A 22,526-nucleotide genomic window follows, 5' to 3' on the forward strand; every position below is an offset into this window, starting at 1 on the left:
CCGGAGAGATAGGCCTACCTCACAGAGTGTATGACCCTGTCTCACTATCAGTTGAAACAAGTTACTTCTGCTTGGAAAAGATACTGTTGTGCACTTCAGCACTGTAATACACTTGACCTGACCTGGCTTTGAGATGAGGAACTGATCCACTAGAGAAGTGTCCACCATTCCCATGATGTATGACTGCACTGCTGACTCACCTCAAACCACCTGTGTTCCCAGGTTTCTCACTGGGAGGTAAAGTCAAAGGCTGCATCCCAAATGGCACCCTACTCCCTTTATAGTGCTCTACTTTTGAACAGGGCCAATTGGGATCATAGGGATATTTTGATCAAAAGTAGTATGGGGTATAGGGTGCAATTTGGGACGCACCCAAAGCATGATGGCCAGACTCCTGGTTGGTGATTCCTCTGTAGCACAGAGAGTTGGACACTGAGGTCAACCTGCAGCTTGGTCAAGTGCCAGTAACTCAGCCAGGCAGTGGCCCAGATCACTGACTGAGTGTGCATCCTAAATGACACCCTATCCCTACATACTGTACCACTTTCGACTGGTCCCCATAGAACTCTGGTCAAACTTAGTGCACTATATAGGCAATAGGCAACCATTTGGGACACAACCTGAGACCTGAGAGGGGCTGCAGCTGGATTAAGGGGTGCTTATTTTTTCCTTTCAACACATGTTTTTCATTTGGGCTTCATGTCAAGGGTTCAGCTCTGTCTGTCTGAAGATGACCTAGTACTAGGCCCTCCCATGCATCTGGAGTCGTTGTTGTGGACAAATGTCACTTTTCTGGGTCTCTTGTGGTGATAATGAACGATCCTACTAGATGTTCAGTTTGGTTTAATGTGATAGAATCTGATCGGCATGTTATGAGCAGCATTTTGACACCTCACCATGTTGTTGTAATAGTTTGAAATATTTGCAGAGAGAGCTAGTCCTAGAAAGGAATTGTGTGCTCGATACCACCAAGATTGAAGTAAGCCACTTCACCATGTTGCTGTAATAGTTAAAAAATGCTTTGGAGACAACAAGAAAAGCTTCCACCACAAGCTTCATTTCACAGTAAGCCCCTATTGACTTGTGTGACGCAGCAAAATGTGTTTTAGTGAGAATTACACACCATGAAACAGTTTCCCTCATATCTTTAATTTTACTGAATTTCCACTTGTCACCTTTCTCCCGCAGAATGAAAGAGGGGGTTTATGTGAATCTTGGAAACGTGTTATGTTGTTAACATTTCCTCTTCATTCACCCCATGGAAAATTAAAATAAATGTTGTGCTGTTCAGCTAAAAACAACCTACCTCCTCCTTAACTATGAACAATTTGTCCCAGACAAAGGTAAAAAAACAACAACAACAAAACGTTGCTGCTCCTTATAACCTTCCGGCTGGCGCTGCATAAAATTACAGTTAATATATGAGCTTTTTATTTGTCATCTCTTTCTTCCCTTCTCTCTCCACGGTGTGGTCTCTCTCTGCTTCCCCTCTGTTTTAACTGAAGATATAGTATATGGGTAAAGAGTAAATACTTAGCATCTAAATTGTTGCTCCACAGTGCCCAGGTGAAAGTGATTAATCCACTTACTGCCAGACTACTGACCTGAATTTGACACACGCACGCACACACACACACACACACGCACAAACAAACCCCTTTCTCCACTGCTATTTTGTTAAATCACATATTCAGTACCACTAAAAAGTTTGGATACACCTACTCATTCAAGGGTTTTTATTCATTTTTACTATTTTCGACATTGTAGAATAATAGAGAAGACATCAAAACTATGAAATAACACATATGGAATCGTGTAGCAACCAAAAAAGTGTTAAACAAATCAAAATATATTTTATATTTGAGATTCTACAAATAGCCACCCTTTGCCTTGATGACAGTTTTGCACACTCTTGGCATTCTCTCAACCAGCTTCACCTGGAATGCTTTTCCAACAGTCTTGAAGGAGTTCCCACATATACTGAGCACTTGTTGGCTGCTTTTCCTTCACTCTGCCGTCCAACTCATCCCAAACCATCTCAATTGGGTTGAGGTCGGGTGATTGTGGAGGCCAGGTTATCTGATGCAGCACTCCATCACTCTCCTTCTTGGTAAAAGCCTTCAAGGCAGCCTTTACCCAGCCTGGAAGTGTGTTGGGTCATTGTCCTGTTGAAAAACAAATGATAGTCCCTCTAAAACCAAACCAGATGGGATGGCGTATCGCTGCAGAATGCTGTGGTAGCCATGCTGGTTAAGTGTGCCTTGAATTCTAAATAAATCACAAACAGTGTCACCAGCAAAGCACCACCACACCATAACACCTCCTCCTCCATGCTTTATGGTGGGAAATACACATGCGGAGATCATCCGTTCACCCACACCGCGTCTCACAAAGACACGGCGGTTGGAACCAAAAATCTCAAATTTCTCCAGACCAAAGGACAAATTTCCACTGGTCTAATTGTCCATTGCTCATGTTTCTTGGCCCAAGCAGGTTTCTTCTTGTTACTGGTGTCCTTTAGTGGTGGTTTCTTTGCAGCAATTCGACCATGAAGGCCTGATTCACACAGTCCCCTCTGAACAGTTGATGTTGAGATGTGAAGCATTTATTTGGGCTGCAATTTCTGAAGCTGGTAACTCTAATTAACTTATCTTCTGCAGCAGAGGTAACTCTGGGTCTTCCATTCCTGTGGCTGTCCTCATGAGAGCCAGTTTTATCATAGCGCTTGATGGTTTTTGGGACTGCACTTGAAGAAACGTTCAAAGTTCTTGAAATGTTCCATATTAACTGAACTTCATGTCTTAAATTAATGATGGACTGTCGTTTCTCTTTGCTTATTTGAGCTGTTCTGGCCATAATACGGACTTGGTCTTTTACCAAATAGGGCTATATTCTGTATACCCCCCTACCTTGTCACAACACAACTGATTGGTTCAAACGCATTAAGAAGGAAAGAAATTCCACAAATTAACTTTTAACAAGGCACACCTGTTAATTGAAATGCATTCCAGCTGACTACCTCATGAAGCTGGTTGCGAAAATGCCAGGAGTTTGCAAAGCTGTCATCAAGGCAAAGGGTGGCTATTTGAAGAATCTCAAATATAAAATATATTGTGATTTGTTTAACACTTTTTTGGTTACTACATGATTCCATATGTGTTCTTTCATAGTTTTGATGTCTTCACTATTATTCTACAATGTAAAAAATAGTAAAAAATAAAGAAAAACCCTTGAATGAGTAGGTGTGTCCAAACTTTTGACTGGTAGTGTATATTTTTGTTCAGCATGTTATTTCCTATGGAAGTAGTGGCCTATTTCTCCAGACAGTATGCACACAGGGAAATGTACATTGTAAAATAATAAACTATTTTAATTTCACAAATCTAACCGCTGCTATGAGGAAGAACTATAACTATGCCACTCGAGTTTGATCCCAGGCAGGGATCTCATAATTAGATGGCTCATGGTTAATCGTTCCAACCAGTAGAACTATGCATGTACCACTAGTAACACTAGCTATCAATAGCCTTCTTGGGGGGATCCATTCTTTTGATACAGTCTTGCAAGGTCATGCAGAACAACACAGTCTTCTTTACCAGTTACGGTACATAAACTCTCTATAAAACCTAGAAATTGTGACATTTGGAATCTGTTCTAGGCTTTTGCATGTAGACCTACAAGAGGTTTCTGTTTTTTTGGACACAGTCTTTACATGTCTGTTATGGCTGTCTTCCTACTGTCACGCCCTGGCTCTGGGGACTCTAGTATGTTGAGCCAGGGTGTGAGTTTTCATTTGTGTTCGTTCTAGTATTGTGTTTCTATGTTGGCCAGTGTGGTTCTCAATCAGAGGCAACGTGAATCAGCTGTTGCTTGTTGTCTCTGATTGGGAACCATACTTAGTCAGCCTGTTTCCCACAGTATGGTGTGGGATCTTGTTCCTTTTGGTTTGTGTTTGTACCGTAGGACTTCACGTATCGTTTGTTGTTTTGTTCGTGTAACATTAATAAAAAGCATGTTCACCTTCCACGCTGCGCCTTGGTCCTCCTCTGTATACGACGATCGTGACACCTACTGAATGCGGATCTGTGAACTTTTTATTCTGGCCACATGCCAGACACTTTCTGGCTATGCTGCCTTGTTTTGGGATCACACACTCATTCACACACACACTCATTCACACACACACATTCCCACACACACATTCCCACACACACATTCCCACACACACATTCCCACACACACATTCACACATTCACACACACACATTCCCACACACACACACACACACACATACACATTCACACACACACATTCACACACACACACATTCACACACACATTCACACACACACACATTCACACACACATTCACACACACACATTCACTGGCGACAAACTGTAGCTGTGTGATTTCTCACCACTTCAGAATCTTGGCTCGGTATGCAGCGTTGCCTTCGTAGGGGTCCCAAATGGCACCCTTTTACCTACATAGCGCACTACTTTTGACCAGGGCCCCATGAGAATAGGGTGCCATTTGGGACGCAGCCTCTGTCTCCATGTCTGGCTAATAGGAGATCTTAGCAGAGGGAAATGGCTCGCACCCATGTTTGTGAATGTGCCGATTGTTATTGAGTCAGAACATAGCTCATAGATGGAAGAGGGTGGTCTCTCTGGCATTGTAAATAGGAGTGAGCCCCTCCTCTTTCTCGGTGCCTGCTAGGGGTGGGTGAGTAGCTGGACCCCAGACAGGAGGAGAATGAAAGCAGGGACTATTTAGGATGGTGATGGTGGTGGGGGTATTTATTGCAAGCACAGCTTAAAATTGTGCAGGCGCACTGGAATACAATAGTGTCTAAGATTTTCTTCTCCTGCAAGAGGAGAGTGCAACATGCAATGAAGCTTTAAGCCTTTAATCAAAACATGTTATTAATCAAAATGATATTCATAATAACTTTGCCAAAAGGTTGGGTCATGTCCTCTAGAAAGTACAATATCTATGACCAAGAGCAGAGGTCGCCTACTGAACTTCAAACTGATCTCATGCATCTGAAGAATGAGAATCAGAAAACTGTATCGCTACTATTGTACACAGAAGGTTAAGAAACATTGGCAACATCAAAAGCAGACCATTTCCACACAGGATTGCGTGAGAGGAAAACAAACGTCTGGCACCTCAACGTCCTGGCTGGAAGATTTGACAACAAAGCAACACAGCCATAGGTGTTTAGGAGGTGTTATTCGCACAATCAATGAAGTACAGAAATGGCCATGAACAATTAACAGTAATAATGCATCCCAAATGGCACCCTATTCCCTATGGGCCCTGATCCAAAGGAGTGCACTGTAAAGTGAATAGGGTGCCATTTGGGATGGATTCCAACTCCACTCACTCCACTTCACTCCCCAAGAATGCGGCCTATGAACTGGTTGACACATACAGACACAAGCCCATCTCTGTCTAGGACGGAGACCATTCAAATAGTTTCTGGGTGGGGGGAGTTGTATTCATTTACAATGAATGGGCAGCAGGGCAGCATAGTTTCCCACATGAGGCGAAATCATGCAATTTTATGAAATGTGTCATCTGTGTCTTGCCCCACCATCTCTGTTTGAGGCCCATTTTTAGAACAGCCATGGCCAGGGTCAATCAAAGCAGTAACGCATTGGGAGACAGGGACAAGGAGTGCATGTCACCCATTTCGTTGCGCCAAGTCATTCACAGCCTGTTTTTTTCCCCCTCCTCTTTGAACACTTTCATTGAAGCAATAGATGCATTGTGTCAAACCCCAGGCCGGATGCGAGCCTCACAGACAGCCCATCTAGGATCTCTGAGCTCTGTATGACTGGCAGAGATGGATCAACAACAGGGAGTCTGTGGCTCCATCCCAGAAAACAGATTTGTGTGTGTGTGTGTGTGAGTGCATGTGATTATGCCTAGCTTCAAGGGGTATAAGAGACACATTCACTTTCTTTTGTTGATTAAGTGAGACATTTACAATATGCAATATACTGTAGCCAAGCTATAAATCCATTCATTTTATTTGATGGACTATTGAAGTGGTTGTAACCCACGATATTATCTGGTGTGTGATTTCGGAGTGGATGATTGGTGATTTGAATCCCATTCACTATACAACTGGACAAACAGAGCTTGAAACCGTGCTGGACTTTTTTAATAAGATGTTTAAACAAACCCTGCCACATCTTATGAGCCCGCTGAGCTTTTTTATATAACCATCACAAGTGTCCTTTGGGCCCTGGTCCAAAGGAGTACACTGTAAAGTGAATAGGGTGCCATTTGGGATGGATTCCAACTCCACTCACTCCACTTCACTCCCCAAGAATGTGGCATATGAACTGGTTGACACATACAGACACAAGCCCATCTCTGTCTTCTGGGAATTCGATTCCACAACTTTATCATCATCTTATATAAGATGAGTGGTCCACAATGTGTTTTTTAATCTGCTTTATGTATTATCCAACTCTTTATAATGCCACATGTTCAATCAATTAAATGTAAGAATATTCTAAAACGAATCACAATCATAATATTATACTTTTCTTTTAACCATCCGTATTGATCCAGAGCGGTTAACGAGAGAAAAGTTATATCATTTGGGCCAATGCTCCCTGTAAACTGACCCCAAAACATGCAGGGATTCTTCATCTTGTTGTCCTGACCAGTCACCAGTCTGCTATTGATTTCTTCTAAACATAATGACTTTTATCTCTGTAATATATAGAGGATATTTGATGTAGTCTGTTTGTTCACCGTGGCCCATTTTCAAGGGACAAGGATGGAGGAATACTGTAGCTAGGTGGCTAACAACACTATATATTATAATGGTCTGTCTCTCTCCCCAAACTACTTTGCAGTGTGCACTCACCTTTCTTTACCTTTCTACTGTGTCTTACACTTTTAGACTTTAAAATGTTCTTGTTGGAAGTATTATTTGAATGTCACATTCCTGGTACTGAGTCATTTTAAATTATTTAAATAAGCAAAGCAGGAGTTTGTTTCAAATTGAAATGGTACGATTTATAGCAGTTTATATGTGTCACGCCCTCAGGGGACTCTTATATGGTGAGTCAGGGTGTGTATATTCTTTGTTGTGTGTTTTCTATGTTGTAATTTCTAGTATGTTTAGTTCTATGTTGGCCGGTGTGGTTCCCAATCAGAGGCAGCTGTCGCTCGTTGTCTCTGATTGGGGACCATACTTAGGCAGCCTATTGGCACTATTGAGTTGTGAGATCTTGTTCCGTGTAAGGTATGTTGTGTGTGCTACCTTGGACTTCACGTTTCGTTTATTGTTTTGTCGTGTGTTTATTTGGTTTAATAAACATGTACGTATATCACGCTGCGCCTTGGTCTGACCCGTCATTCAACGAACGTGACAGAAGATCCCACCAAACGAGGACCAAGCAGCGTGCCTAGGCGGAGCGAGTAGCCATGTCACAGGTGGGCCATTTGTGGTCATGGGAAGAGATATTTGCGGGGAGAGGACCATGGGCTAAGGTAAATGCCCAGGCAGGAGAGGTGCAACGGCAACACGGAGGAGGCCGGTCGAGGAGGAAGCCCGAGAAGCAGCCCCAAGACATTTTTTTTGGGGGGGTCACACGGGGTGGTTGGCGGAGCCTAGTGTCAGAGCAGAGCCAACTCCCCGTACTCACGCGAGGAAGCGTATGACTGGGCAGGCTCCGTGTTATGCGGAGCTACGTACTGTGTCGCCAGTGAGCCGGCACAGTCCTGTACGTCCTGTGCTTGCACCACGCACGTGCCGTGCGAAGATGGGCATCCAGCCAGGACGGGGTATGCCGGCTCAACGCTCCTGGTCTAGAGTACGCCTCCTCGGTCCCGCATATCCTGCGCCAGTTCTACGAACTGTATCACCAGTGCACGTGCACAGCCCAGTGCGTCCTGTGCCAGTGCCCCGCACGTGTAGTGCGAAAGTGGGCAGCCAGCCAGGACGGGTTGTGCCAGCTCTCCGCTCCAGAACTCCAGTCCGCCTTCACAGTCCGGTCCGGCCCGTTCCTGCTCCTCGCACCAAGATAGTGGTGCGCGTCGCCAGTCCGGCCCGGCCTGTTCCTGCTCCTCGCACCAAGACAGTGGTGCGCGTCGCCAGCCCGGCCCGGCCCGGCCTGTTCCTGCTCCTCGCACCAAGCCAGTGGTGCGCGTCGCCAGTCCGGCCCGGCCTGTTCCTGCTCCTCGCACCAAGCCAGTGGTGCGCGTCGCCAGCCCGGCCCGGCCTGTTCCTGCTCCTCGCACCAAGCCAGTGGTGCGCGTCGCCAGCCCGGCCTGTTCCTGCTCCTCGCACCAAGCCAGTGGTGCGCGTCGCCAGCCCGGCCCGGCCTGTTCCTGCTCCTCGCACCAAGCCAGTGGTGCGCGTCGCCAGTCCGGCCCGGCCCGTTCCTGCCCCTCGCACCAAGAAAGTGGTGCGTGTTCCTAGTCAGGTCCGGCCCGTGCCTGCTCCTCGCACCAGACCAGTGGTGCGTTTGTCCAGTCCGGCACGGCCCGTGCCCGTTCCACCGGTGCCTGATCCAGCACCGGTCAGCTGCTCCACTCCGGAGCCAGAGCAGTCCGCTCCACTGGTGCCTGATCCAGCTCCGGTCAGCGGCGCCACTCCGGAGCCAGAGCAGTCCGCTCCACCGGGGTCTAGTCCAGCTCCGGTCAGCGGCTCCACTCCGGAGCCAGAGCAGTCCGCTCCACCGGTGCCTGATCCAGCTCCGGTCAGCGGCTCCACTCCGGAGCCAGAGCAGTCCGCTCCACCGGTGCCCAGTCCAGCTCCGGTCAGCGGCTCCAGTCCAGACCATGACGTCAGCCCCTCTCCAGGTTTGGGGTCTCCCACACCAGGGTCCAGACAGGGCCTGGCGTATCGTGGGAGGAAGGAGAGGGGAAGTAGCGTGCCGAGGTCCAGACCAGACCAGGGGCGCAACAGGGAGGCGGAGAGTGAGAGGTCGTCATGCCCCGAGCCGGATCCGCCTCCGAGGCGGAATTCCCACCCGACCCCTACCCTGTTATGTTTATGTTGTGCGGTCGGAGTCCGCACCTTTGGGGGGGGGGGTACTGTCACACCCTGACTCAGGGGACTCTTATATGTTGAGTCAGGGTGTGTATATTCTTTGTTGTGTATGTTCTATGTTGTAATTTCTAGTATGTTTAGTTCTATGTTGGCCGGTGTGGTTCCCAATCAGAGGCAGCTGTCGCTCGTTGTCTCTGATTGGGGACCATACTTAGGCAGCCTATTGGCACTATTGAGTTGTGGGATCTTGTTCCGTGTAAGGTATGTTGTGTGTGCTACCTTGGACTTCACGTTTCGTTTCGTTTATTGTTTTGTCGTGTGTTTATTTGGTTTAATAAACATGTACGTATATCACGCTGCGCCTTGGTCTGACCCGTCATTCAACGAACGTGACAATATGCAAATAAATAAACCTAGCATGCAGTTACTTTTTGTGTGGAGAGAGAGGACATATTCAATGTTCCAAACTGGAGCCGGTAAAAAATACAACATACTGTACGGTGGCACTGTCTGACATATACAAGGTCATCTCTTGATATTTAAAGGGCAATGGGGCTGATAGCATCCGCCCGCAGCGCGGCGCTGGGAGAATTAGCTCCAGCAGCATATGGGTAATGATGATCTTGGACTGGAAGCGTGCCCACAGTGGAGAAAGGCAAACATCTCACAGGGTTAATGGAGGGATCAGATTTTTTCTTTCCCCTCTTCCAATTTAGCTCATACTTATTGGCATTGCCCTTTCGCCTTTATGTTCCTGGGGGAGAGAGGGGGGAGGGAGGGAGGGAGGGAGGAGGAGGGGGGGGAGGGGGAAACATGAGTCCTTAATGAGATTTCACAGACGTGAAGCATGTACAATTTGTGATGATCATATTACATTTTGTCAATAACCAAGAGAAGGCATTGCATCAGCTCCAGAAGCATGAGTAGCTCGAGTAGCATCCGATACTTCACCTCTGACCTATATTCTGCTTGGTTAAACTGCACATTCAGACAAATGGACATGTTGGTTTTCTTTGTCTTTTTCTCTGCCTGGAAATAATAGTTCAATCAAACCATACAATTACTGTATATGGTCTTATGGTTTATGGATACAAACGTTGTTTGGTAAACCTTCCTCTATTAATGTTCATTTAAGAGATTACATTGAAGAAAATGGGAAATACAGTGCATTCGGAAAGAATTCAGACCCTTGACTTTATTCTAAATTTCAAAAAAACTGTTTTTGATTTGTCATTATGGAGTGTTGTGTGTAGATTGATTAGATAAAAAAAAAATCCATTTTAGAATAAGGCTGTAAAGTAAAAAAAATGGGGTCTGAATACTTTCCGAATGCACTGTAGATTTGCTAAAATAAATGAAGATATGTTATTCCATGTTATACTACTATAAGTAGTATGAAAATGTATGCAAATGTATGCCCTCACTAACCGTAAGTCGCTCTGGATAAGAGCGTCTGCTAAATGACTAAAATGTAAATGTATAAGGAATATCAGTGAAGCACAATCTCCTCCCCATTTCAGACAATTGATGAATGCCTGAAACTCAGTGGCCAACTGAGTCCCAGCATTGTGGTAATGGGACCAGAGCATACATACAGCACATACTCTGATAAACTGCATCAACCAACCACATCAACCAACCAGGTGACTCATCCTATGAAACTTTGATATGATTAGCTCATCTGTCATGATGTCATAAAGTACTGGTCAATTTACACATGCAGAGAGCACAGGCTCTATAAAAACATAGGCCTCCCATTCATGGCAAACATAGAAGTGAGTAAAAAACCTCTCTGAATGTATGATGTCACCCTCCACACTTCATTTCCAGTGGCCTTAAATCCACTCTTAGACAAGTGGAAATAATTATGACAGGACCAGGACGGTAGGTAGGCCGCGTTATGAGAGTACCCTTCGAAAGCACTTAGTGATTATGTCATAGTGAAGTAGGTAGAATGTTACCTCTGGGTCACAATATCAGGGGCACACTCAACAATACATGGCACTGAAATTATCACTGCATGTACAATTTAGTACATTACGTGCATACTTCAATGTGCCTATTTGGGTTAGGTTATGCGAGATACATTCATCATTGAATCCCTTTTGTTGGCAGCTCATTACCATAGGAATAGCATGAGCCATAGTGTTTACTATCGAAGGTCTGTAAGCAGTTTAATTTAAGCAGCAGATCTACCACAACACAACTCTAAACAGAAGACCTTGTGCAGAATACAAAGCACTAAACATGGGCCTGCACTTCTTACTGTATACAGTAAATACCGTCCTGTCGTAGCCGGCCGCGACCGGGAGACCCATGGGGCGGCGCACAAGTCGTCCAGGGTAGGGGAGGGAATGGCAGGCAGGGATGTAGCTCAGTTGGTAGAGCATGGCATTTGCAACGCCAGGGTTGTGGGTTCGATTCCAGTATGAAAAAAATTAATAAAGATGTATGCACTCACTAACTGTAAGTCGCTCTGGATAAGAGCGTCTGCTAAAATGACTTAAATGTAAAATGTAAAATAGCTGCTGTGAGTCAGCATCCAGTTCCTAAGGCCTAGTCCTCTAGGCAACAGGAGTGTTTGGGAAAAATCCCTAAAGCCCAGAAGAGACTGCTGATCTCATCCACTCATAGATTCCAGTAACAGTGTTTTACAGTGAACATGTATTATGACTATGACCCTATGGGTCCTGGTCAAAATTAGTGCACTATATAGGGAATAGGGTGCCATTTGGGACACATTCAGAGTTTTCCAGTGAAGATGTACAGTAAAATGGCTGTGAAGGACCTGGCTACTATAGACATGATTTTACAGAAGAACACTAAGGTAACCTGCCTAAATGACTACCGACCCGTAGCACTCACGTCTGTAGCCATGAAGTGCTTTGAAAGGCTGGTCATGGCTCACATCAACACCATTATCCCAGAAACCCTAGACCCACTCCAATTTGCATATCGCCCCAACAGATCCACAGATGATGAAATATCTATTGCGCTCCATACTGCCCTTTCACACCTGGACAAAAGGAACACCTACGTGAGAATGCTATTCATTGACTACAGCTCAGCGTTCAACACCATAGTGCCCTCAAAGCTCATCACTAAGCTAAGGACCCTGGAACTAAACACCTCCCTCTGCAACTGGATCCTGGACTTCCATTCTCATCGACGGGGCTGTAGTGGAGCAGGTTGAGAGCTTCAAGTTCCTTGGTGTCCACATCACCAACAAACTAACATGGTCCAAGCACACCAAGACAGTCGTGAAGAGGGCACGACAAAACCTATTCCCCGTAAGGAGACTGAAAAGATTTGGCATGGGTCCTCAGATCCTCAAAAGGTTCTACAGCTGCACCATCGAGAGCATCCTGACTGGTTGCATCACTGCCTGGTATGGCAACTGCTCGGCCTCCTACCGCAAGGCACTACAGAGGGTAGTGCGTACGGCCCAGTACATCACTGGGGCCAAGCTTCCTGCCATCCAGGACCTCTATACCAGGCGGTGTCAGAGGAAGGCCCTAAAAATTGTCAAAGACTCCAGCCACCCTAGTCATAGACTGTTCTCTCTGCTACCGCATGGCAAGCGGTACCGGAGCGCCAAGTCTAGGTCCAAGAGGCTTCTAAACAGCTTCTACCCCCAAGCCATAAGACTCCTGAACATCTAATCAAATGGCTACCCAGACTATTTGCATTTTCACCCCACCCCTCTTTTATTATCTATGCATAGTCACTTTAATAACTCTACCTACATGTACTTATTACTTCAATTACCTCGACTAACCGGTGCCCCCGCACATTGACTTGGTACCGGTACCCACTGTATATAGCCTCGCTATTGTTATTTTTACTGCTGCTCTTTAATTATTTGTTACTTTTATTTCGTATTATTTTATATTGTATTTTTGTGTGATTTTTTTTGGTATTCTTTCTTAAAACTGCATTGTTGGTTAAGGGCTTGTAAGTAAGCATTTCACTGTAAGGTCTACACCTGTTGTATTTGGCGCATGTGACAAATACATTTTGATTTGATTGCCATGATTTTGTCATACTGCACAACAAGATTAAAATGAATAACTGGATTTAGTGTAACTATGACAGCATTGTCTATGTTTCATTCCAAAACTCAGTTTAAGATGACTCTACTGACATTACATCTGCACTGTTGTAGCTAACCACATAGTCCAGTGATTACCGCCTGGTACACAAAATCTATTGGAGATGACCCAGAGCCTGCTGTAATGACTGGGTCATTGGGCGAGGCAGGCTACTTTGAGATGATGACAAAAACATAGTAGTGCACTATGTAGAGAATAGGGTGCCATGTGGGAAGCAGCCTTAGTCTTCCTAACTCATTGAGGGGGATGAGGAGCCTCCCCAAAGGCCTGTTCTTTCTAGAGTGACAGACACATGTAATTGGGTGTGAAATACAGCTGCTAGTGGGTGGGGCCCACTCAGCTGCCCAGCCGCCCCAGCCACAACACTGGGGCCCAAACGCATCGTCTCCCAGATAGCCTTAAGTCACTAGCACAAAAATACAATTAGGTCCAAATGAAAATAGATTTTCACTCATATTGAATGGATGTTAAAACAAAGCACGTAACAAATACAATCTGGAGACCTGCTAGAGTGGAGTGAGATGGAGCCCCTCCACTCCCCATACACACACACACACATACAACTACAGCCTTCCCCTCCTTGTTAGTCTTCAAAGCATTAACTATTGATCTCCCAGTGACAAACTCAACACTAAACGGGGAGAAAAGATATACAGTATAATTCAATAAAACATACTGTATCAGCACCTCCATTGCATGCATCTACAGCAGGACTGCCCAACCCTGTTCCTGGAGAGCTACCGTCCTGTAGGTTTTTGCTCCAAACCTAATCTAGCACACCTGATTCTAATAATTAGCAGGTTGATAAGATGAATCAGGTTAGTAACACCTGGGGTTGGGGCGAAAACATACAGGAGGGTAGCTCTCCAGGAACAGGTTTGGGCAACCCTGATCTACGGTATGGATGCGTCCCTGGTCAAAAGTAGTGCACTATATAGGGAAGAGGGTGCCATTTGGTACACGAATGTGTAGGCCTATACACACTGATGCATTGTACAACATCTGTGTGGGGCTTCACCTACATTCGACTAAGGGATGTATTCTTTAGGGAACAGTAAGTGGTTCACACACCAAGGTCATGCTGTTCTTTCTTTTTTATAATACAAGACTTAGTGGGTAGCCTAGTCATAGTTTGTGTCGCAAATGGCACCCTATTCCCTATATAGTGCACTACTTTTAAAACCAGTGCCAATTGGGAGCTGTTCAAGAAGTAGTGCACTTTATAGGGAATAGGATACCATTTGGAACGAACCATTATTGTATAACAGTTGCATTTGAGCAGTAAGATGCAGCTGCTGCTCCATTTGAAGGCCACTTGGTTGAAACTTTCATTCAGACACATTTTTACAACCAATAATTTGATATTACCAGTGCAGTCATATCAAAGGAATCATGGAAAATAATTCAGTAAAAGTAAGAGCCCGCAAATTGTATTTAGCCTATACCAAATGTTTAGTTCAAAAATATGTAAATGACGCATTTTTGACTTTACAAACCATGAAAAGCCATGTTTTTATTAATAAACCAGGGGTAGAGAGACTCTTAAAGACTAATTGAGTACCCTCAACGTAACATTTCCTATAAAACGTCCACCGTAGCAAATTGTGTGGTGCAAGTTTCCATTCCAAATGGCACCCTATTTCCACTATACTACTTCTGAATACGTAGTGCACTATATAGGAATAGGGTGCCATTAGGGATGCATATTATAAAGCTATTTCCTGTATCATGAGTGACAGTCATAACAGAGTGACATTTAGGGATGTTTTGCTGTTAGAACTTTATCAGATGACATTCTTCCCCAGTTTAATTCTACAGACCAAAAGCTGCTGTTTGCTGAGACTCATTGTTGTTCAGCGCACAGTCTTCGTCTCACTCCCTCCACTGAAATGGTCTCTTTGAGAATCCTTATTGCTCTGAATCTGAATGTGATTTCCCCTTTCAAGCGATACAGACCTTGATACCATCACTAATCTCAGAGCTTTGTATGCCCATTGCATAAAGCAGTAAATCATGAATATTGATCCAGATAAAGAGAAAGAGAGAGGGGGGAGATAGAGAGGGAGGGAGAGAGAGACAAGGAATGAGAGAGGGAAAGTCAGAGAGGAGGGGAGGGAGCGCAACAGAGAGAGAGGTAGAGAGGGAGAGAGAGAAAGAGACAGACAGAGAGAACACATTTGATAAACAGTGCCATTATGCATATGTGTGAGAGTATGAAGCCATTGGAAAAATTGGCCCATTTTAGTTAGTGCTACATAAAGAAACAGCCATCTCATTTTGTCTGAATAGAGTGGATGTATCTCTTTGTGCTGTGAAATGGATGCAGAAGCGGACTTGTCAAATAAAGGACAGATTGCTACTTGTTTGTAGGATAATAGATAGGGCCGATTCTGGCAGATTACATTTTACATTTTAGTCATTTAGCAGACGCTCTTATCCAGAGCGACTTACAGTTCGTGAGTGCATACATTTTTCATACTGATTATTCTGCTATTCTGCAGTTCCCTCAAATTTTTTCCACATTTTCTAAAGGAGATGTTGTTTTTGCAACATGCATTACATACATTAGATGCACAGCTATCTACATTTGACAGTTTTCTATCGAGAACGCAAAGGACCATGGTTTTTAGAATAGGCACAAAATAAGTCATTAGCCTCAGTCTTATACTGTATAAGAGTGTCTGTCCCCAGGGTATCCTCTGAGAACCAGCGGAAGCGACTTGAAATCCCCACAGGAACAAATGACAGTGATACGGCGTATAAGATAACATGTCAGAGACAGAGACTGACAGCTACAACCACAGGGCATGTGAGCCTGTCTAATACCATAAACACACTGCAAACACAACCATAGATCATGCCCTCATCTCATCAGCATATTTCACTGTACATGACTGACTATATGAGACTGTAGATATGAGACCTCAGCACAATATATTTTACCACATAATATACAATTGTAGTATATTATTTACCACACAATATACCACACAATATATTTTAATTTGTATTGCGTTTTTTTATGTGAACAATTAAAGTTGTCTCTGCTGTTTATGGTCACATGCAACATACAGTGTATTGTTGTGGGAATGTTTTAACCCATAAGAGTCTAAGCCCTGTCTAAGCCAGGGGAGGGGTTCTACTAAACTATATTGATCTGTTTTAAGAAGGTCACACCAAGGATCATTTTGCTATTTGATTTTGAATTTTAAGAACCCTTGAAGAATCAAAGAAAAATATTTAACAATTATTTGATGAACAATTTTATTTGGCCTTACTCCAATTAGCCCATACAAACGCATTGAATAACAGATTCACTCCCCCAAAAAAATCAAAAGGAAGTTTGTTCTGAAGTGTCTGTTCTATATCTGAGAGATATAAGAATGATCAGGAAACATGTATTTAACACGTTATTTTTGGCAATAAACAGTCTCCATATACAGTGCGTTCGGAAAGTATTCAGACCCCTTGACTTTTTCCACATTTTATTACGTTACAGCCTTATTCTAAAATTGATTAAATCGTTTTTCCCCCTCATCAATCTACACATAATACCCCATAATGACAAAGCAAAAACCGTTTTTCTTTTTTTTTTGCTAATGTATAAAACTATGACATTTACATAAGTATTCAGACCATTTACTCTGTACTTTGTTGAAGCACCTTTGGCAGTGATTACAGCCTCAAGTCTTCTTGGGTATGACGCTACAAGCTTGGCACACCTGTATTTGGGGAGTTTCTCCCATTCTTCTCTGCAAATCCTCTCAAGCTCTGTCAGGTTGGATGGGGAGCGTCGCTGCACAGCTATTTTCAGGTCTCTCCAAAGATTTTAGATCGGCTTCAAGTCCGGGCTCTGTCTGGGCCACTCAAGGACATTTAGAGACTTGTCCCGAAGCCACTCCTGCGTTGTCTTGGCTGTGTGCTTAGGGTCGTTGTCCTGTTGAAAGGTGAACCTTCGCCCCAGTCTGAGGTCCTGAGCACTCTGGATCAGGTTTTCATCAAGGATCTCTCTATAATTTGCTCTGTTCATCTTTGCCTCGATCCTGACTAGTCTCCCAGTCCCTGCTGCTGAAAAACATCCCCACAGCATGATGCTGCCACCACCATGCTTCACCGTAGGGATGGTGCCAGGTTTCCTCCAAACCCGATGCTTGGCATTCAGGCCAAAGAGTTCAATATTGGTTTAATCAGACCAGAAAATCTTGTTTCTCATGGTCTGAGAGTCCTTTAGGTGCCTTTTGGTAAACTCCAACCAGGCTGTCATGTGCCTTTTAACTGAGGAGTGGCTTCCGTCTGGCCACTCCAGTGCTGCAGAGATGGTTGTCGATCTGGAAGGTTCTCCCATCTCCACAGAGACACTCTGGAGCTCTGTCAGAGTGACCATCGGGTTCTTGGTCACCTACCTGACCAAGGCCCTTCTTCCCCGATTGCTCAGTTTGGCCAGCTCTAGGAAGAGTCTTGGTGGTTCCAAACTTCTTCCATTTAAGAATGATGGAGGCCACAGTGTTCTTGGGGACCTTCAATGCTGCAGAAATGTTTTGGTACCATTCCCCAGATCTGTGCCTCGACACAATCCTGTCTCTGAGCTCTACAGACAATTCCTTCGACCTCATGACTTGGTTTTTGCTCTGACATGCATTGTCAACAGTGGGACCTTATATAGACAGGTGTGTACCTTTCCAAATCATGTCCAATCAATTGAATTTACCACAGGTGGACTCCAATCAAGTGGTAGAAACATCTCAAGGATGATCAATGAAAGGATGCACCTGAGCTCAATTTCGAGTCTCCAGTTTTATTTTTTATTTTTAATAAATTAGCAAATATTACTAAAAACCTGTTTTCGCTTTGTCATTGTGGGGTATTGTGTGTAGATTGATTATAAAAAATATATATTTATCCATTTTAGAATAAGGCTGTAACGTAACAAAATGTAGAAAAAGTCAAGGGGTCTGAATATTTTCCGAATGCACTGTATTCTTCTATACATTTTTTCAACTGGTACCGGGGAACCTTCAGACGAGTCTTATGAGGCCTGTGGGTGTCCTAGAGCAAAACAATCGACATGCACGTGTTCGCCAGAATCTCACCTCATATTAGTGTGTAACCCAAACTGTTCGGACCCTACAGACAGAAGTTGGCAGATCAGCTGTACCGACTTCAGACGAGTTCCAAGACGCTTGTGGGGGTTGTAGAGCAAAACGGAGAACACTGTCGTGTTCGTGAGAGTCTCATCTTTCCATAATAATTAATTTTCTCCTTTCCCCCTTCTGATAACCAGGTGGTGAATCGCATCTCTGCATGTCTGGCAGACTTATCAGTGTGGATGTCGGATCACCACCTCAAGCTGAACCTTGGCAAGACGGAGCTGCTCTTCCTCCCGGGGAAGGACTGCCCGCTCCATGGTCTCGCCATCACGGTTGACAACTCCATTGTGTCCTCCTCCCAGAGTGCAAAGAACCTTGGCGTGACCCTGGACAACACCCTGTCGTTCTCCGCTAACATCAAAGCGGTGACCCGATCCTGCAGGTTCATGCTCTACAACATTCGCAGAGTACGACCCTACCTTACACAGAAAGCGGCACAGGTCCTAATCCAGGCACTTGTCATCTCCCGTCTGGATTACTGCAACTCGCTGTTGGCTGGGCTCCCTGCCTGTGCCATTAAACCCCTACAACTTATCCAGAACGCTGCAGCCCGTCTGGTGTTCAACCTTCCCAAGTTCTCTCATGTCACCCCGCTCCTCTGCACACTCCACTGGCTTCCAGTTGAGGCTTGCATCTACTACAAGACCATGGTGCTTGCCTACTGAGCTGTGAGGGGAACGGCACCTCCTTACCTTCAGGCTCTGATCAGACCCTACACCCAAACGAGGGCACTACGTTTATCCACCTCTGGCCTGCTAGCTCCCCTACCTCTACGGAAGCACAGTTCCTGCTCAGCCCAGTCAAAGCTATTCGCTGCTCTGGCACCCCAATGGTGGAACAAGCTCCCCCACGACGCCAGGACAGCGGAGTCACTGACCACCTTCCGGAGACACTTGAAACCCTACCTCTTTAAGGAATACCTGGAATAGTATAAAGTAATCCTTCTTCCCCCACCCCCCATTAAAAAAAAAGGAAAAGAAAGGTGGTTGTCCCACTGGCTATCATAAGTTGAATGCACCAATTTGTAAGTCGCTCTGGATAAGAGCGTCTGCTAAATGATGTAAATGTAAAATAATAGTTTGTAGGCCAAACTTTTCAGACGCTACAGATTTTGTGAGAAGACCGATTTTCTGGATGTCTCATGGTCTGACAAACACCGCTCTACTCTGTCACCTTTCACCGCAGATGCAGAAGTGCTACATAGGCGGATGTGGTGGATTGATATCTCTAGCTTAAACTGACAGATTTAGATTTCCTTAGGGGGTTAACAACATGTTACTTCCAAATAACTTTTGTTGTTGTTGTCAATTGCTCAATCTTTAGAAAATGAAATGTTTACTGGAAATCAAGAGATCTTCAGATCTTTGTCTCTTTTCTACAGTAAAACCTTTATGTTGGCTCAGAACATTAAACGTGAAAATTACCAACAAGGTCAGTGCCAAGTCAACAAGTCACAACATATCACTCTGCATCCATAATGGAAAATCCATTGTCCCTGCCGCTTTGAGAGTCAAAAACAACTTTCCCATGAAGCTGTGACTAGTAATTACCAATGACACATAGGCTGTGTCCCAAATGGTGCCCTATACCCTATATAGTGCACTACTGGTCAAAACTAGTGCACTATGCAAGGAATAGGGTGCAATTTGGGACCTACAGTAGCCTATGTATGAAGGCAGATCACAGGTCCCTCAAGTCCTGATTCATAAACAGACAGTAGGGAAAGTATGTACTCTTCATTCAATCATGAGACAGCAGTACCCCGTCTTTACCTCAAAGTGCTCTGAGGATTTGAGTGAAACTGTCAAAATCTTGTGATCACTGTGACGTGGGAGAGTTCCCTTACCTCTTCATTAAATTATAGTACACCGTCTTATCATCAAGGTAAAGACTTCTATTCCCTGGAACGAAGAAATAAACAGTACATTTGACATCTATAGTGAAACTGTCAATAGCGCAATATGAGTGAATATCTTATGATGTAGGAAAGTTAATAAGAAGCAATAACATTTGTGTTATGTGGGCTACTCTGTTTTTACAATAAGTTTACGAAGGGAAAGCTTCTGTCACTGGTTCCCTACACCCTATTCCCTTATTTTGACCAGACCCCTATGGGTGCACTATATAGTGGATAGGGTGCCATTCAGGACACAAACATCCTCAACAAGGAACCATTAAGCAGCTTATAATGTTAGTAACACTAAACACATTGCACTGAGGATGATCGCTGGTCTGTTACAGGTCGCTCAATGTCTTTGTTTCCCCATGATCCACATGGGATCAATAGATCTCTGAGAGTGATGCATCTACTGGTGTGTGTGTGTGTGTTTGTTTAACTATACTTGTGACACAGGAGGTTGCTGGTACCTTAATTGGGGAGAACGGGCTCGTGGTAATGACTGGAGCGGAATCAGTGGAATGGTATCAAATACATCAAACGTGTTTGATGCCATTCACTCCGTTCTAGCCATTATTATGAGCCATCCTCCCCTCAGCAGCCTCCATTGACTTGTGGGTACCAGAAGTCCTCACAAGGACAGTAAAATAATGAAAATGTAGACAAGTGGGGACATTTGGCTGGTCCCCATGGGGTTAGGTTTATAGTTAGGGTTACAATTAGGGTTAAGGTTAGAATTAAGGTTAGGGTTAAGGTTAGGGGTTAGGTTTAGGGTTAAGGTTACAATTAGGGTTAGGGTTAGAATCAAGGTTAGGAGTTATGGTTAGGTTAAGTGTTAGGTTTAGGGTTAATTCAAGTAAGTAGGTGACGGGTGGCGAGATGGTGAGAAAGAATGACAGCATAGCTCTGGCGAGCGTTCAGTAGAGCAGAGCAACATGACATTGGTTGCCTCACAAGTCTACACAGGAGAACTGGTTCTGTATCTCGGGGTTGGGTGCATCCCCGAGGTGACAGCTTGATTCGTTTTTGAAAAATGTCCTGATCTGGTTTCCCACTGCCCCACAAACGACACGGCAGCCCATGTTCAGATCTACTACCAATGTGTTGGAAAATACGTTGCTCAAGCAACATTTAAATAGTTCATTCATTCATTCATTCATGTATTCATTCACATGGGATGCACGTATAGTATTTACTTACTTTTGTAAGTTACAAATTGCTACTTTGATTAACAACTTTTAAATCAAGATCCAACTCACTTCATGTGCCAACTGTTTTGATGTATTCTATGATAAGATGAAATCATCAAAGGTGAAGTGTTCCTGTTAACATCAATCAAATGTGATTTAAATAGTGCTTTTGATAGAGTAACTAATCCATCATAACACATTGTATGAAAAGCAGCCCATCCCTACCACATATCTACAGTATATGGAGAAATTAAACAAACAATGGTTGGGCATTACTGTACTGATGAAAGAGTCATATAGTCATGCAAGTGACAAACCAACCTACATCCCAAATGGCACCCTATTCCATATATAGTGCATTATTTTGACCAGGGACCATAGGGCTCTCGTCAAAAGTAGTGTGCTATGTAGGGTATAGGATGCAGTCCCAATGGCATGTCAGGTCCTGCACAGGTCCTTTCTCTGAACAACACCTCATATTTTGTTTCTCAGGTGACAGAAGCGGGCACAGGTAGAGATTTCAAAACGTTAATGAGGGAAGCTGAAGCCGAGCCATGGGAAAAACAAATGTTACAAAAACAGCCAGAATGTAAGTTCCAAATGGCACCCTATTCCCTATTTAGTGCACTACTTTTGACTAGCACGCCTCCAGCGGCCCAGGGGAACTAAGAGTCATAGAAACGTGTTACTTGGCAAAGCTTGGTTCTGTTTTATTACCATTAATGCAGTGGTGAGATTCATAATATCATAAAATGCTTTGTTGAAATGCATTTAGATACATTAGGAAGTAATAGGAATACGGAAGTAGTAATACAAATCTGATTACTTTTCTATGGTGTGAGATATATACCTGCATGTATACCTGTAGATTAAATACTAACCACACCCATAGCTTTGTCATGGACCCATGGTTCTCAATGCTTGCTGCAGCTACAGTATGCATGCTGTCAAAATGACATCAATGAACCGACTCAAGATATATTATCTTTGCCATACCTTTCTGCTAGCCTGACTTTGAACTCAGTGACTAACGATAAACAGACACTAATCCTGTATTCAGACAGAAACTGAGATAGATCTGTTTTCTTTAACTACAGTACCAGTCAAAAGTTTGGACACACCTACTCATTCCAGGGTTTTTCTTTATTTTTACTATT

This window comes from Coregonus clupeaformis, chromosome 21, assembly GCF_020615455.1.
Source record: "Coregonus clupeaformis isolate EN_2021a chromosome 21, ASM2061545v1, whole genome shotgun sequence".
NCBI lineage: Eukaryota > Metazoa > Chordata > Actinopteri > Salmoniformes > Salmonidae > Coregonus > Coregonus clupeaformis.